This window comes from Choloepus didactylus, chromosome 10 (assembly GCF_015220235.1).
Source record: "Choloepus didactylus isolate mChoDid1 chromosome 10, mChoDid1.pri, whole genome shotgun sequence".
Lineage (NCBI taxonomy): Eukaryota > Metazoa > Chordata > Mammalia > Pilosa > Megalonychidae > Choloepus > Choloepus didactylus.
In genome coordinates, this window is record NC_051316.1 from 114,127,928 (window position 1) to 114,143,704 (window position 15,777).

At 38.9% G+C, this 15,777-nt stretch overlaps 1 protein-coding gene and 1 pseudogene across 2 annotated transcripts in view; one reads left to right on the top strand and one right to left on the bottom strand.

Annotated features, from left to right (window-relative positions):
- Positions 1 to 15,777, top strand: part of TMEM245 (transmembrane protein 245) — a 111,240-nt gene that overhangs the window by 2,873 nt on the left and 92,590 nt on the right. The gene's annotated exons all lie outside the window — the stretch shown is intronic.
- Positions 14,652 to 15,462, bottom strand: LOC119545417 (annotated as a pseudogene).

The window sequence follows — 15,777 nt, forward strand, 5'->3', positions numbered from 1 at the left end:
GAGGAGGAGGTTGAAACCTGTTCTGAGAGACAGTATGAGCTGGTTAGAATTGTGTGGGGAGTGGTAGAAGGGCCAAATCTGAAAGAGGAGAGCCTCGTTGCTGATCGGAGTTTTTTTTTTTTTTATTAAATTCAGTTTTATTGAAATACATTCACACACCATACAATCATCCATGATATACAATCCACTGTCCACAGTACAATAACATAGTTATGCGTTCATCACCACAATCTAGCTGATCGGAGTTTGAGGGTAACAAGGCTTGGAGTTGTGTTTTGCTGAAGCAGCAGTTGGGGTGGGTACAGGTGGGGTGTGGGGAAGCAGAGGCAGGGAGCCCTCAGCTGTCAGCCCAGAGAGCTAGCAAGGCCTGACCCGCAGTGAGGTAGAACTGACACTTGGTCATGTGACTGGACAGAGGACCCATTCTGTAACTTTTATATCTTGTAGTTCACAGAGGTTTTGTTTTATGCCCAGGCAGAGCTGCTGGTTATAGAAAAGCGGCTTTTATGCATTCTAGACAACTTGTAGGTTGAACCATTTAATCCCTTGCTGCTGAAGCGAGGTATAGATGAGACAAGAGACAAGCTATATTTAGGCAAATAGACATTTTGGTGAGCTGACGGGATTCATAGATTTAAGATCTAACTTTTGAGCATCTATCATGTGCCAGGCACTGGATTAATTGTTTCCATGTATTATTTCATCCTCACAACAATCGTGAGAGAGAGGGGTGAGGGATTTCATAGGTGAGAAAACTCATTTAGAAATTGATGTGTTCATTCTATCAGTAAATGGTCTGCAACTGATCTCTTAGCGGTACATTCCCTCTGTCATCAAAACTCTTGTAGTAACCACCAGTAAGGATTTAAAAAATGTTTCCCCCAAATATATTGTCTTTAAAGTTTTTAGTTTAATTATTTAAATGTAAATTGATTTTAGATATTAGGAAAATAATAGAAGAATATTAGGATTCAACTAACTGCAGATGTCCCCCAAAGACTCCTGGGTTCTAACCACCTAGAAACCTTAGTTATCTTATCTTCTCTCTTCTCTTTCATCCCTGTATCTATTCAGTTATTTCCAAGTCCTGCCCAGTATTCCTTTGTAGTGTGTTTTCCTTTGTTGTCAGTTTGTCTTCCCAGTTACATTCCTCTTCACCTTTCTTTTGGATTACTTCAGTCTTTTAGCTTTCTTCCTTGACCCCAGTCTCCTCCTAACACTCCATCCTGCCTACAAGTAAAAGACTAATCATTTATGGTATGAGTAATTCTTTTTAAGCAGTTTCAAATGCATATTACTGACTTAATAAGTGGCTTCAAAAACTTATTATTTTTTTTAAATCATCCATTGCACCCAGCTCACCTGTGGCTCTGTCCTTGGGGTGCTTGGTCTCTTCCCATGGGGTCGTGTTGTGTAAGATATACCTGAAAAGCTAATGGCCTCCATTTTGCCACCATTTTTCTTGGCTCAGAGTGTTTTGATCTTTTTGTTCCCATTCTTCCTTGTTAGAAAATCTTGAAGGCCACTTATAGTTTTGCAGTAGAAATAGATTTGTTTTCCCCTTGATCTACAATCCCACTGTTTGCATTTTACATTATAAAGAAGCACAAGGAGGAAAGAGAGTGGTGGAAAGTCAGAAGACTTTGTTCTAAACTCAGCTCTCTTAGTGACTTGTTTTGTGACCTTGGACAGTCAATCTATGGTCCTTCTGGGCTACTCAACATCAGATGTGTAAAGTGAGGGGTTGGCTTTGAAGATTTCTAAGGTTTCTTGATGTTCAGTTTTACAGATCGCAGGAGTTTGGCAGTGCTGCCTGAGAGCTCTCAAGTACACTTTAGTCAGACTGCCAGGCCTGCTGCATTCTCCTTCCAAACCCTTTTCTGGTTTGTTTGTTTGCCTAGCAACAGTAAAGAGAAGAGTTTATAGTACTTAGTTCTTCCTCAGTTAAAGGCTTTGATTATAAAGATTTTTAGCTCTAAGCTGCCATATGACAAAGAGAACAGTTTTCAAATTAGAATAAAGCTGTTTTAAAATAGAATGAAGTACATGAAACAATAACTGATTGGAGTTATTATTCCAGCTGTGGCTCCATAGCTTGGGAGAAAGTCTGTTAGATTTATTCTGTCTGAAAGAGACTTGGGAAACTTCTGCAAAAATGTAAAATGAAAGCAAGCCACGCTGTTTTTTCCAGATAATGCCCAGATGACAATAAATAAAACAAAGATATAGTCTAAAATGCAGAGTCTCTATTTAACATTTTATGCATTTAAAATTTTATTTTAACCAAAAAGTATATGATTGGTCAGTGAAATGAAAGGAAAATGTGATTGTCTATTGGTTTTCTTTACCTGTACTACTACATATATGTAGCTAAATTTTGTGCAGCTTCTTATATAATGTCTAGTCACATTGATGCTTTAAGATTTTAAGTCTGTTGAGTGTGTAATTTGAAAAGGACACATTGTTTTGAGGACCCTAAATTTAGAAAAATTTGCCCTCTTATGTATAAACTGTGGCTCATTGATTTATGCCTGGAAGAAAATCCACACTGACTAGGCTTGCTTAGAGGGTTAAACATGTCTAAAGTTGACCATTTATTCCTGAGGCTTCTGTGTTAGGGAGGGCCTAAGGATTAAAAACAAAACTCTTTTAGGGGCAAACTTTTAGAGGCTCTTGCTAGAAATTATGTATGAAATGTGAATGTGTGTACAAATCCCTTCTTTTCAGTAAGTGATTTTAAAGAATATGTATCAACTTAAAAACTGACCCAAGGCATTCAAGCTTGTTATATAAAAAACAATTTACACAGCATAGAAGTCTGTGTGGTAAAAGTGAAAAGTTGTCCCTTTCCTCTGCCCCCAGTCTCACTGCACAGACTTTACTACTGTTAACTGTTTGATTGTACAACCTTCCAAATTCATTTCTGTCTATGTGAACATATAAAGTGTAGTGTTTTTAGTTTTTATTTTGTATTTAAAAAATGGAATGATAGCATACATATAATTCTGCACTTTTTCCTTTCATTTATCAGTGTGTTGTGGAAATCTTTTCTTGTTGGCACACTTTCTTTTTAAAAGTGCTGTTGAATAAGTACTTTTTAAATTTTCTGGATGCCTTTTAAAAAGTGTTCCTGCCAGATTTTCTTAGCTCTGAGTTTGTATAGGGTAATCTGATAAACATTTCAACCACTGGTAATTGTATAACCATAATAGTTTAATATAAACTCTAAAATGTTTTTATAAGTGGCTATACTCTTTGAACTAATATTACTTCTGTCAATCATTTCTGAGGAAACACTTCAAAATATTGAAAAAAATCCATAAGCCAAAAAGAGGTTTGCTTTTTTTTTTATTAAATTAAAAACTTTTTTCTGTTCATAAAGTTAATACATACTCTATGGAGAAAATTAAGAACTTGAAGAAAAGCATACAGAAGCATATTACCCCCTGAAATCCAATCATCAAGTTGTAGTATTTTTTTTTTTAACATTTTGGTGAATATATTTTCAGTTGTAAATGTGTACATGTATAAATTTACACTGTACACATTTATTCATATATGATATTTATTCATCACTCTCTTGAAAGTCTGAATAATCATTGTTTTTGGAGATAACCATTATTTAAACAGTCCCCTATAAAACGACATTTAGGTTGTTAACAATTTTTTGATATTGTAAACTGCCACGGTGTGCATTTTTGTATCTGTATGTGGCAGTGCTTCTGTAACATAAATTCCTGGAAATGGAATTGGGACATATATTTAATAAGTGGCTACTTTAAAACTGAAAGTAAAAATCTGTCGCTTTCAGGTTTACTAGGTGAAAATACATGCTTCTTTCTCTTTAGCCCATCAGTTTCTCTTACACATTTGAAGTATGCAGTCTCTTATTTATTTTTTCCCTCCATGCAAATGATACTTATGCCTTATGCACACAGATAAAAACCAAACACTCTGGGAGATTGGTTTAAAAAGTATCATAGGAGAGGCGGGGCAAGATGGCAGACTGATGAGCTGTATGTTTTAGTTACTCCTCCAGGAAAGTAGGTAGAAAGCCAGGAACTGCGTGGACTGGACACCACAGAGCAATCTGACTTTGGGCATACTTCATACAACACTCATGAAAACGTGGAACTGCTGAGATCAGCGAAATCTGTAAGTTTTTGCGGCCAGGGGACCCGCGCCCCTCCCTGCCAGGCTCAGTCCCGGGGGAGGAGGGGCTGTCAGCTCCAGGAAGGAGAAGGGAGAAGTGCAGTGGCAGCCCTTATCGGAAACTCATTCTACTGATCCAAAATCCAACCATAGATAGACTGAGACCAGACACCAGAGAATCTGAGAGCAGCCAGCCCAGCAGAGAGGAGACAGGCATAGAAAAAAAAACAACACGAAAAACTCCAAAATAAAAGCGGAGGATTTTTGGAGTTCTGGTGAACATAGAAAGGGGAAGGGCCCTGAGGCGCATATGCAAATCGCGAAGAAAAGCTGATCTCTCTGCCCTGTGGACCTTTCCTTAATGGCCCTGGTTGCTTTGTCTCTTAGCATTTCAATAACCCATTAGATCTCTGAGGAGGGCCCGTTTTTTTTTTCTTTTTTTTTTTTTTAATCCTTTTTTCTTTTTCTAAAACAATTACTCTAAGAAGCCAATACAGAAAGCTTCAAAGACTTGCACTGTTGGGCAGGTCAAGTCAAGAGCAGAACTAGGAGAGCTCTGAGACAAAACGCAATAATCCAGTGGCTGAGAAAATTCACTAAACACCACAACTTCCCAAGAAGAGGGGGGTGTCCGCTCACAGCCATCATCCTGGTGGACAGGAAACACTCCTGCCCATCGCCAGCCCCATAGCCCAGAACTGCCCCAGACAACCCAGTGTGACGGAAGTGCTTCAAATAACAGGCACACACCACAAAACTGGGCGTGGACATTAGCCTTCCCTGCAACCTCAGCTGATTGTCCCAGAGCTGGGAAGGTAGAGCAGTGTGAATGAACAAAGCCCCATTCAGCCATCATTTCAGCACACTGGGAGCCTCCCTACACAGCCCAGCAGCCCAGAACTGCCCTGGGGGGACAGCACTCACATGTGACATAGCACAATTATCCCTCAACAGAGGACCCGGGGTGCACGGCCTGGAAGAGGGGCCCACTTGCAAGTCTCTGGAGCCATACGCCAATACCAAGGACTTGTGGGTCAGTGGCAGAGACAAACTGTGGCAGGACTGAACTGAAGGATTAGACTATTGCAGCAGCTTTAAAACTCTAGGATCACCAGGGAGATTTGATTGTTAGAGCCACCCCCCCCCTCCCTGACTGCCCAGAAACACGCCCCATATACAGGGCAGGCAACACCAACTACACACGCAAGCTTGGTACACCAATTGGACCCCACAAGACTCACTCCCCCACTCACCAAAAAGGCTAAGCAGGGGAGAACTGGCTTGTGGAGAACAGGTGGCTCGTGGACGCCACCTGCTGGTTAGTTAGAGAAAGTGTACTCCACGAAGCTGTAGATCTGATAAATTAGAGATAAGGACTTCAATTGGTCTACAAATCCTAAAAGAACCCTATCAAGTTCAGCAAATGCCACGAGGCCAAAAACAACAGAAAATTATAAAGCATATGAAAAAACCAGACGATATGGATAACCCAAGCCCAAGCACCCAAATCAAAAGACCAGAAGAGACACAGCACCTAGAGCAGCAACTCAAAGAACTAAAGATGAACAATGAGACCATAGTACGGGATATGAAGGAAATCAAGAAGACCCTAGAAGAGCATAAAGAAGACATTGCAAGACTAAATAAAAAAATGGATGATCTTATGGAAATTAAAGAAACTGTTGACCAAATTAAAAAGATTCTGGACACTCATAGTACAAGACTAGAGGAAGTTGAACAACGAATCAGTGACCTGGAAGATGACAGAATGGAAAATGAAAGCATAAAAGAAAGAATGGGGAAAAAAATTGAAAAACTCGAAATGGACCTCAGGGATATGATAGATAATATGAAACGTCCAAATATAAGACTCATTGGTGTCCCAGAAGGGGAAGAAAAGGGTAAAGGTCTAGGAAGAGTATTCAAAGAAATTGTTGGGGAAAACTTCCCAAATCTTCTAAACAACATAAATACACAAATCATAAATGCTCAGCGAACTCCAAATAGAATAAATCCAAAAAAACCCACTCCGAGACATATACTGATCACACTGTCAAACATAGAAGAGAAGGAGCAAGTTCTGAAAGCAGCAAGAGAAAAGCAATTCACCACATACAAAGGAAACAGCATAAGACTAAGTAGTGACTACTCAGCAGCCACCATGGAGGCAAGAAGGCAGTGGCACGATATATTTAAAATTCTGAGTGAGAGGAATTTCCAGCCAAGAATACTTTATCCAGCAAAGCTATCCTTCAGATTTGAGGGAGAGCTTAAATTTTTCACAGACAAAGAAATGCTGAGAGAATTTGCTAACAAGAGACCTGCCCTACTGGAGATACTAAAGGGAGCCCTACAGACAGAGAAACAAAGACAGGACAGAGAGACCTGGAGAAAGGTTCAGTACTAAAGAGATTCGGTATGGGTACAATAAAGGATATTAATAGAGAGAGGGAAAAATATGGCAAACATAATCCAAAGGATAAGATGGCCGATTCAAGAAATGCCTTCACGGTTTTAACGTTGAATGTAAATGGATTAAACTCCCCAATTAAAAGATATAGATTCGCAGAATGGATCAAAAAAAATGAACCATCAATATGTTGCATACAAGAGACTCATCTTAGACACAGGGACACAAAGAAACTGAAAGTGAAAGGATGGAAAAAAATATTTCATGCAAGCTACAGCCAAAAGAAAGCAGGTGTAGCAATATTAATCTCAGATAAAATAGACTTCAAATGCAGGGATGTTTTGAGAGACAAAGAAGGCCACTACATACTAATAAAAGGGGCAATTCAGCAAGAAGAAATAACAATCGTAAATGTCTATGCACCCAGTCAAGGTGCCACAAAATACATGAGAGAAACACTGGCAAAACTAAAGGAAGCAATTGATGTTTCCACAATAATTGTGGGAGACTTCAACACATCACTCTCTCCTATAGATAGATCAACCAGACAGAAGACCAATAAGGAAATTGAAAACCTAAACAATCTGATAAATGAATTAGATTTAACAGACATCTACAGGACATTACATCCCAAATCACCAGGATACACATACTTTTCTAGTGCTCATGGAACTTTCTCCAGAATAGATCATATGCTGGGACATAAAACAAGCCTCAATAAATTTAAAAAGATTGAAGTTATTCAAAGCACATTCTCTGACCACAATGGAATACAATTAGAAGCCAATAACCATCAGAGACTTAGAAAATTCACAAATACCTGGAGGTTAAACAACACACTCCTAAACAATCAGTGGGTTAAAGAAGAAATAGCAAGAGAAATTGCTAAATACATAGAGACGAATGAAAATGAGAACACAACATACCAAAATCTATGGGATGCAGCAAAAGCAGTGCTAAGGGGGAAATTTATAGCACTAAACACATATATTAAAAAGGAAGAAAGAGCCAAAATCAAAGAACTAATGGATCAACTGAAGAAGCTAGAAAATGAACAGCAAACCAATCCTAAACCAAGTAGAAGAAAAGAAATAACAAGGATTAAAGCAGAAATAAATGACATAGAGAAAAAAAAACAATAGAGAGGATAAATATCACCAAAAGTTGGTTCTTTGAGAAGATCAACAAGATTGACAAGCCCCTAGCTAGACTGGCAAAATCAAAAAGAGAGAAGACCCATATAAACAAAATAATGAATGAAAAAGGTGACATAACTGCAGATCCTGAAGAAATTAAAAAAATTATAAGAGGATACTATGAACAACTGTATGACAACAAACTGGATAATGTAGAGGAAATGGACAATTTCCTGGAAACATATGAACAACCTAGACTGACCAGAGAAGAAATAGAAGACCTCAACCAACCCATCACAAGCAAAGAGATCCAATCAGTCATCAAAAATCTTCCCACAAATAAATGCCCAGGGCCAGATGGCTTCACAGGGGAATTCTACCAAACTTTCCAGAAAGAACTGACACCAATCTTACTCAAACTCTTTCAAAACATTGAAGAAAATGGAACACTACCTAACTCATTTTATGAAGCTAACATCAATCTAATACCAAAACCAGGCAAAGATGCTACAAAAAAGGAAAACTACCGGCCAATCTCCCTAATGAATATAGATGCAAAAATCCTCAACAAAATACTTGCAAATCGAATCCAAAGACACATTAAAAAAATCATACACCATGACCAAGCGGGGTTCATTCCAGGCATGCAAGGATGGTTCAACATAAGAAAATCAATCAATGTATTACAACACATTAACAAGTCAAAAGGGAAAAATCAATTGATCATCTCAATAGATGCTGAAAAAGCATTTGACAAAATCCAACATCCCTTTTTGATAAAAACACTTCAAAAGGTAGGAATTGAAGGAAACTTCCTCAACATGATAAAGAGCATATATGAAAAACCCACAGCCAGCATAGTACTCAATGGTGAGAGACTGAAAGCCTTCCCTCTAAGATCAGGAACAAGACAAGGATGCCCGCTGTCACCACTGTTATTCAACATTGTGCTGGAAGTGCTAGCCAGGGCAATCCGGCAAGACAAAGAAATAAAAGGCATCCAAATTGGAAAAGAAGAAGTAAAACTGTCATTGTTTGCAGATGATATGATCTTATATCTAGAAAACCCTGAGAAATCGACGATACAGCTACTAGAGCTAATAAACAAATTTAGTAAAGTAGCGGGATACAAGATTAATGCACATAAGTCAGTAATGTTTCTATATGCTAGAAATGAACAAACTGAAGAGACACTCAAGAAAAAGATACCATTTTCAATAGCAACTAAAAAAATCAAGTACCTAGGAATAAGCTTAACCAAAGATGTAAAAGACCTATACAAAGAAAACTACATAACTCTACTAAAAGAAATAGAAGGGGACCTTAAAAGATGGAAAAATATTCCATGTTCATGGATAGGAAGACTAAATGTCATTAAGATGTCAATTCTACCCAAACTCATCTACAGATTCAATGCAATCCCAATCAAAATTCCAACAACCGTGGGATCAGACACCCAGGGGAGTGAATCTCCCTGGAAACGTGGAATATGACTCCCGGGGAGGAATGTAGACCTGGCATCGTGGGTTGGAGGACATCTTCTTGACCAAAAGGGGGGTGTGAAAGGAAATGAAATAAGCTTCAGTATCAGAGAGATTCCAAAAGGAGCCGAGAGGTCACTCTGGTGGGCACTCTTACGCACAATTTAGACAACCCTTTTTAGGTTCTAAAGAATTGGGGTGGCTGGTGGTGGATACCTGAAACTATCAAACTACAACCCAGAACCCATGAATCTCGAAGACAGTTGTATAAAAATGTAGCTTATGAGGGGTGACAATGGGATTGGGAAAGCCATAAGGACCACACTCCACTTTGTCTAGTTTATGGATGGATGAGTAGAAAAATAGGGGAAGGAAACAGACAGACAAAGGTACCCAGTGTTCTTTTTTACTTTAATTGCTGTTTTTCACTCTAATTATTATTCTTGTTATTTTTGTGTGTGTGCTAATGAAGGTGTCAGGGATTGATTTAGGTGATGAATGTACAACTATGTAATGGTACTGTGAACAATTGAAAGTACGATTTGTTTTGTATTACTGCGTGGTATGTGAATATATCTCAATAAAATGAAGATAAAAAAAAAAATTCCAACAACCTACTTTGCAGACTTGGAAAAGCTAGTTATCAAATTTATTTGGAAAGGGAAGATGCCTCGAATTGCTAAAGACACTCTAAAAAAGAAAAACGAAGTGGGAGGACTTACACTCCCTGACTTTGAAGCTTATTATAAAGCCACAGTTGCCAAAACAGCATGGTACTGGCACAAAGATAGACATATAGATCAATGGAATCGAATTGAGAATTCGGAGATAGACCCTCAGATCTATGGCCGACTGATCTTTGATAAGGCCCCCAAAGTCACTGAACTGAGTCATAATGGTCTTTTCAACAAATGGGGCTGGGAGAGTTGGATATCCATGTCCAAAAGAATGAAAGAGGACCCCTACCTCACCCCCTACACAAAAATTAACTCAAAATGGACCAAAGATCTCAATATAAAAGAAAGTACCATAAAACTCCTAGAAGATAATGTAGGAAAACATCTTCAAGACCTTGTATTAGGCGGCCACTTCGTAGACTTTACACCCAAAGCACAAGCAACAAAAGAGAAAATAGATAAATGGGAACTCCTCAAGCTTAGAAGTTTCTGCACCTCAAAGGAATTTCTCAAAAAGGTAAAGAGGCAGCCAACTCAATGGGAAAAAATTTTTGGAAACCATGTATCTGACAAAAGACTGATATCTTGCATATATAAAGAAATCCTACAACTCAATGACAATAGTACAGTCGGACCAATTATAAAATGGGCAAAAGATATGAAAAGACAGTTCTCTGAAGAGGAAATACAAATGGCCAAAAAACACATGAAAAGATGTTCAGCTTCACTAGCTATTAGAGAGATGCAAATTAAGACCACAATGAGATACCATCTAACACCGATTAGAGTGGCTGCCATTAAACAAACAGGAAACTACAAATGCTGGAGGGGATGTGGAGAAATTGGAACTCTTATTCATTGTTGGTGGGACTGTATAAGGGTTCAGCCACTCTGGAAGTCAGTCTGGCAGTTCCTTAGAAAACTAGATATAGAGTTACCATTCGATCCAGCGATTGCACTTCTCGGTATATACCCGGAAGATCGGAAAGCAGTGACACGAACAGATATCTGCATGCCAATGTTCATAGCAGCATTATTCACAATTGCCAAGAGATGGAAACAACCCAAATGTCCTTCAACAGATGAGTGGATAAATCAAATGTGGTATATACACACGATGGAATACTACGCGGCAGTAAGAATGAACGATCTCGTGAAACATATGACAACATGGATGAACCTTGAAGACATAATGCTAAGCGAAATAAGCCAGGCACAAAAAGAGAAATATTATATGCTACCACTAATGTGAACTTTGAAAAATGTAAAACAAATGGTTTATAATGTAGAATGTAGGGGAACTAGCAGTAGAGACCAATTAAGGTTAGGGGAACAATAATCCAAGGAGAACAGATAAGCTATTTAACATTCTGGGGATGCCCAGGAGTGACTGTGGTCTGTTGATTTCTGATGGATATGGTAGGAACAGGTTCACAGAAATGTTGCTATATTATGTAACTTTCTTGGGGTAAAGTAGGAACATGTTGGAAGTTAAGCAGTTATCTTAGGTTAGTTGTCTTTTTCTTACTCCCTTGTTATGGTCTCTTTGAAATGTTCTTTTATTGTATGTTTGTTTTCTTTTTAACTTTTTTTTCATACAGTTGATTTAAAAAAGAAGGGAAAGTTAAAAAAAAAAAAAAAGAAAAACAAGGAAAAAAAAGATGTAGAGCCCCCTTGAGGAGCCTGTGGAGAATGCAGAGGTATTGGCCTACCCCACCTCGATGGTTGCTAACATGACCACAGACATAGGGGACTGGTGGTTTGATGGGTTGAGCCCTCTACCATAAGTTTTACCCTTGGGAAGACGGTTGCTGCAAAGGAGAGGCTAGGCCTCCCTATGGCTGTGCCTAAGAGCCTCCTCCCGAATGCCTCTTTGTTGCTCAAATGTGGCCCTCTCTCTCTAGCTAAGCCAACTTGAAAGGTGAAATCACTGCCCTCCCCCCTACCTGGGATCAGACACCCAGGGGAGTGAATCTCCCTGGCAACGTGGAATATGACTCCCGGGGAGGAATGTAGACCTGGCATCGTGGGAAGGAGAACATCTTCTTCACCAAAAGGGGGATGTGAAAGGAAATGAAATAAGCTTCAGTGGCAGAGAGAATCCAGAAGGAGCCGAGAGGTCACTCTGGTGGGCACTCTTATGCACTCTTTAGACAACCCTTTTTAGGTTCTAAAGAATTGGGGTAGCTGGTGGTGGATACCTGAAACTATCAAACTACAACCCAGAACCCATGAATCTCGAAGACAGTTGTATAAAAATGTAGCTTATGAGGGGTGACAATGGGATTGGGAAAGCCATAAGGACCACACTCCACTTTGTGTAGTTTAGGGATGGATGAGTAGAAAAATAGGGGAAGGAAACAAACAGACAAAGGTACCCAGTGTTCTTTTTTACTTCAATTGCTCTTTTTCACTCTAATTATTATTCTTGTTATTTTTGTGTGTGTGCTAATAAAGGTGTCAGGGATTGATTTTGGTGGTGAATGTACCACTATGTAATGGTATTGTGAACAATCGAAAAGTACGATTTGTTTTTGTATGACTTCGTGGTATGTGAATATATCTCAATAAAATGAAGATTAAAAAAAAAAAACACTGTAGTAGCAATGGAAATAATATATATTTTAGGTGAATCTAATATGCCTGCATTTCTGTGCAGCCTACACTTGAAAACACCTGGAAATGGTTCTGCACAACTAGATAAACCACATTAACCCTGAAGTGGTTATGATTATTTGAACTTATCTCTACTAAAATCTTTTAAAATATTGCCTTGATGTCTTTTTACCAAAGAAGCTAATTACTTATCTGATGATGTACTAATTCAATTTAGCCAACTTCTTGTGTGAGACTTATCTTCATTTAACCATTTATATTCTGTAACGTGAGATTTGAGTATTTAAGAATTTCTTACAATGCTTACCAGTAAAGAATCATATTATAACAGATAATTAGCCAACATGTTAGCAGAGAGTAGGTGATAAATTATGTGCAGCTTTGATTTAAGCTGGAATTCCCCTGCCCATCAGTAATCTTGCTATAAATATGATTTGAACTACCTTATTCCATGGCCTGTGCCAACCCAAAGCCCTCTCCATGGTTTCTTATCCTCATCTTGAGGGCTAATATTGTCTCAGAAATCGCTGCCTGCAATGTCCATATCAGTATACATTGACTCTGTTTCACTGGATGTTAACATGGATATAAAACTCAGGTTCTTTCCTGGTTTGCACAAAAATGTATACTTATACTAGCATCTCATGAGTTTGGTGCATTTTCATGAAGAGAGCTTTTACTGCTTTTTAAATTTCTTTTCAGTGTATTCATCTAGTCAGGTTTTCTTTTGCATGTGGAGTTAATATTGATCATTTATATTTCCATTTCCGTTTCATCCAGAAGTATCTAAAAGGTAATGTGCACTATGAATGTCTTCTAAGAGTACAATGTAAGGGGTTTTGTAAACTTTTTTGACCATGGATATTTTGTTGTGGTTCAACTCATTTTACAGGACTATTGTTCTAAGTTGTATACTTTGGGAAATGATAACATAGTGTCTCAAAGGATTTCCTTACATTTGTTTTTAAATTCTCTCTGTACAAAGAATTATACACACTTTCTTATCTGTTTTTTTAAATATAATTATTTTTACCCAAAAAAAAAAAAAAAAAAAAAGTATCATAGACTTAAAATCTGAAAGTACGTATCTTTTGTGATCCTCTAGTTCACCTTCTCCCCCAGGATAGAATTCATTACCTGACATCTCTGAATTCAGGTCAGTTTTGCTGAAACACTTGTGATGGCTGTTTATTTCAGTTTTTAGGCAGCTATAGTTTGTTAGAAAATTTATCCTCATATTGAGTTCAGTGCGATGCTTCCTAATTCCCACCTACGATTTCTGCCCTTAGAACCACAGAAAATTGTCTTATGCCTTTCCCAGATGCCTTTTATTCAGCTACTTGAAGACAGCTACCATATCTTGGCATTTCCTTCTCTTCTAAGTTAAACAGTTTTTCAAGCTCTTATCAATATCTCATATTTCCATTTCCTTTCCCAGCCTAAATTTTATTGCACATGTGGTTTAATCAGTGCAAAATTCATTGAAATAGTTACTTTCCCTGACATGAATATTGTATTTTTTTTATAAATTGGCACTGATACTAGTTACACTCCTGACATATACTCAACTGCAAAGTAGCTTAGATGTCCTCTTCCTTTTCTGTACTTGTGCAATTGCTTTTTTGAACTTAAAAAACAGTATTTCCATTTTTTTCCATTAACTTTTTTCTTTGCAAAACAAAGAAAAAAAGTGTTTTTTATTTCCTTGAATGTAGCACAGAAAAAAGTGATGGTTCCCCTGGGCTCCATCAACAGTGGAGGAACAACAGAGTCAGGAGTGTAGAGATGTTCTTTTTTCCAGGTCCAGGCCTGTGCACTGTTCTTGTTGAACTGGAAGGAATAGACCACATGGTCTGCGGGGAGTATCCACTGTCACTTGATTTTGCTGCTGCTGCTGTCAGCTGAAACACTGGAAGAAGGCACAGGGGTGTACTGGGAGATGTATACTCCTTGCATGGCTACAGCTGTTGCCATATACATGCCCTTCTACTGAGGGAGAGGTGGCCCAGTTGTTGCTTAAGGAGATTCCATCACGAGGGCAGGCTGGAGAGAATGGGGTGATCCACCCCTAGTGCATCAGAACTCAACCTGATGACTGGTGGTGCCTCCAGGTCAGCTTAGGTACTTGTAGAGGAAATAGCTGAATCACTTGGTGATATGAAGACCCAGTTGGTGGAAACTATGGGGACAATGCAAACTGATCAAGCATCCTGTTGAGGGTGATGTTATAAGGGTTTGGGTAAAACCCATTTTGAAGAGCTGTGGTGGGGTCACAGGTCAAGGCCATTACCACCTGTGTCTCCTTGGCCAAACCTGTTTTGCACACATTTCCCTGATTCTTTTGTTTCTTTAGCTCAGCAAATTTGCAAGCAAGAAATCAGATGGTACTCAAGGGGGTGTCTTAATAAATTTTCCATTAAATTATGTGATCATGCCTTCACACTTCTCTGTGGATGCCATCCTTGCAAAGCCAACCTGTCTACTGGTCCCACTGGTGTCTTGGAGGATTCAGCTGGAGATAATCCTGGCCAAGGGGCTTCAGTATCCCCTTGCTTATCCATTTACAGTGGGAGGTTTGAGATGTAAAAATTTATGGGGTTCTGCTCCTGTTGCTTTGCCATCTGTGCCTGTATACCACTGGCTTTTGGTGCTGTTATAGCTTTCTGTGCTGCTGAAGACTGTCAGAGTCCACACAGCCATCGTCTTTGCATTTATTTGTGGACTAGTCCAGTATGGCCTTAGTGGAGACAATCTTGCCATATGGCTGACACAGCTTGACAAGGTGCTAGTCAGTAATGCCTGGTTGCACTTCCTGGATGTGCAGGTTGCCTTTGCTTGGCTGCTCATTTCCATTGCTCCCACTGCTGCTGCTTGGGGACCTGTTTGTTGCTTGGACTTGGTGGTGCCATCAGTGCCTTATATGGCTGCTTTTTGTTCTTGTTGTAGCCAAAAGTCCGAGTCCCAGGGCTGGAAGTCACCGATAGCAGCATTTTCTCTGTAATGGTAGGGAGCTGAGAAAGAGAAGAGGGAGATGGAAAGGGTGGGTCGGTGGGTGGGAGTGTATGTAGGAGAAGGTGAGAAAAGGAACAAGAGGGAGAGAGATTCATTAACTTTACTCTTGTTTGAATCAGCCCAGTATTCTAGCTTCAGGATATCTTTCTGAATTATGATTAGGTCATCCCATTTTTTTTTATTGACTGCTCCCAGTTTTGTGTAATTGAGAGTTTGATTAGTAGGCCTTTTACACTTGCATCTAAGTTACTGACCTAATGTTTAGTAGGAAGGTCTGATTATCCCTGAAGACC